This window comes from Nipponia nippon, unplaced genomic scaffold (assembly GCF_047370975.1).
Source record: "Nipponia nippon isolate SJK-2023a ecotype South Korea unplaced genomic scaffold, ASM4737097v1 scaffold_5, whole genome shotgun sequence".
Classification (NCBI taxonomy): domain Eukaryota; kingdom Metazoa; phylum Chordata; class Aves; order Pelecaniformes; family Threskiornithidae; genus Nipponia; species Nipponia nippon.
In genome coordinates, this window is record NW_028262369.1 from 32,645,017 (window position 1) to 32,647,972 (window position 2,956).

Here is a 2,956-nt window from a genome sequence, read left to right on the forward strand (position 1 = left end):
GCCCGCCCCCTTCCCCTCCGCCCCCCGCCCCGGCCCCGCCGCCGCAGCCAATCGCTGCCCGCTGCCGCTTCGCAGCCAATAGGAATTCGACGGCCGGCCGGGGTGGGCCAGCGAATCAGGAGGCCGGGAGCGGGGCGGTTGCTAGGCGGACGGGCCGAGGGCCGGCAGCCTGTCGCTAGGGGGCGGTTGCTAGGGAGGCCCGGGCCTACTCGAGGCGCCCGGGGAGGCCGGGCCGGGCCGGGGCCCCCGCGGTGGTCACGGCGGGCGGGCCCACCCACCCCTGCTCCGCCCACACCCCGCCTCCGGGTCCCCCGGGACACCCGCCGGGGCGCGGGGCAGAGCTCCGGCCCGAGGGCACCGCGGCTGCTCGGCCTCGCAGCGGCCCAGGGCGGGACGGGGATCCTCGCAGAGCCTGCTGAGGCCGGGCCTGCCCTCGGGGGAGAGGCCGGGATGGACCGGCCGAGCGGGGACAGGAGCCTCACCCGCCTGCGCAGCAGCCGTTTGCCGTCAGATAGGGGAGGCTGCAGCCTGCAGTCCCGGTGCAGGGGCCCGGGGCCCGCCCTGAGCGGCCGGCGGGGGCGGCTGGGCCCGGGGCCGGCGGCGCGGGGCGCCTGGGGGCCTTCACGGCGCCCGCCGGGCACCTGGAGCCGGTGCGGCCTGGGCGTGCAGGCGCGGGGTTGGAAGCGCTGGGTTTTAATCCTGTGTAAATGCGCGCTGTAGTGAGCTAATGGTTTTTGAGCGCTGAATGGTGACACACAGTAGGCATGTGCCAATTGAGCGGGTTAACCAAGCTAATTATACGCCTACAATTTCTGTGTGTGAGCAAAGCCAAAGTAGAATTTGATACTCTGCAAACTTTTGGCAGCAAAGGCAACCTGGGGCTGGGCCGGTGCCAGGCCTGGGCCACGCGAGGGAGTTTGGCCAGCACAGATCCGTCAGCCAGAAACGTGGAAAAGTGCCCCCGTGGTCAGCGTATGTCATCGATAATCCGCTGCCGTTGTGTTGAGGAGTGGGAGCTGACAGTACAGCTTTTGCAGCAAATGCTTTCAAGTGTGGACAAAGCTGAAGGCTTGACAGAGCCTGTCTCGGGATACTGACCCCCGCCCCGGCTGGGACTGGCTGCAGGTTGTGTTGTGCTAAATGCTTTTTGAATGTCTAAGTGCCAATAGGTAACCTTGAAAGTAAGCACAAACCACCCAAAAGAGCTCGTAACCATCCTCAGAGGCCACACCTGGTCCCTCATGCCTAAATAAAACCTTAATTTCCCTGTATGTTTCTCCTGATAACACGTTTCCATCAGTGTCGCTACAGGCAAATGGCAGCCCTGAAAGTCTTACCAAAACACCGCTCGAACACAGATTTTCTGTGGTCTGCTGCTTCTCTGACCTGCTCAGACTCCGAATTGCCGGGTATACGGACCAGAACCTCAAAGTGGATTAGAATCGCAGCAGGCACAACACTCAGCCTCCTACAGATGGAGGTACCAACACAGGCAACTGTTGTAACGGTTTTGAGGCAAACGCTGTGTTTCTGGCCTTTCTGGTGGCCTGGCAGCTGCACTTGCTGTCCGTTAGTCAAGAAAGACCAACTTTCTAATATCAGGAGACACGAGACAGTCTTTTTATGATGACAAGTGGTAAAAATGTTGCCATGAGCAGAAATGTGTAGGCAGGAAAGCTTGATGACATAGAATTGTTACTGTGGACTGAGATGATTACTTATTAAAACTGGCAAAAGGGCAACAACGAGCTTTTAATTGGAGGGCTCAGAATTTTTCCAGCTCTCAGAAATGAACCAGGTCAGAACAGGCAAAAAAGGGGGTGGGGGGGAAAAAAGTCATTCTTAACTGGGAAACTTTACAAATGAAAATGGCAACACTGAGAACAAGAAGAGCCAGGCGTGTGGGGGAAGGAGTTGCCAAGCTACTGCACAGAGTAAGCTCAGATTTGTTCAGTGGTGCAGCTGTTTCTTTTCCTTATTTAACAACTCTTTTGCCCTTGAAAACAAAATTTAAAGCAATGGCATCCCAAAGGGCAGGTGCTCGGGCAGTATGTTATTTAGCATCGCTAGGAGGCAAGCCAAGCCTAGGCAGGGCCTGCACAGCTCTATTGCTACAGGTATCAGAGAGATGAATAAAAAATTAAAAATAGAAGGAGCAGAAGAGCAGCTCAGTGCCCAGGAATTCACCTTTGACTAGCTGCCATTTAGCTGCTGTCCCACCTGCCAAACCTTGCCCTTTACAAAGCTGCTTATTTGAGGCTGCATTAAGGCTACCTGGTACAATTACAGAATGGAAAATTTTTGCTATGAAGAAAGAAAAATGCCAGCAGTAGCTACCCAGCTTCATTGCTCAGTGCGGGTACGTTTGGTCTGTCAGAGAGACACCAAAGGGAAGAGGCCAAACGCCTCCTTACGGCACCATCTTGGGACCATTCGCTCTGGAGCACAGCATGGCACTGTGAAGCCAGGCTGATACCAGGGGGCAGAAGTAGCCTCAAGCTGGTACCAAAGAGGATGGGGAAAAAAAATGCCTGCTAGGATAAATCATTTCTGGCCAGGGAAAGCTGAGCAATGCGGCCCAGGCACAGCGGTGCCAGGCCCTGGGAAGAGGCAGTGTGGCTCTGCGTGGAGCGCGGCACGAGCCACAGCGCTGGCTCTGAGGGCAGAACGGGTTAGCCTGCCTCCCTGTCCGTCCACTCTACGTGGTGAGCCTTTTTTTTTTTTGTTCCCCTTTTATTTTGTGAGGTATGCAGAGATAAATGGAAATACATGTTAAAGGAATAAGTACTTTTAAACTGGTATGACTCTGTCCCCTTTGGGGCGAGCTGGCTTTAGGCGGGCAGCGTTGGCTTTGTGCCAGGAGGACGGGGCCGTGGGACTTCCCCCACGGGCAGCAGTTGCCTTTGCCGCTCTCTGACCTGGCTGTCCCGTTGGGGCCTGTCCCCTTGCCAGGGCG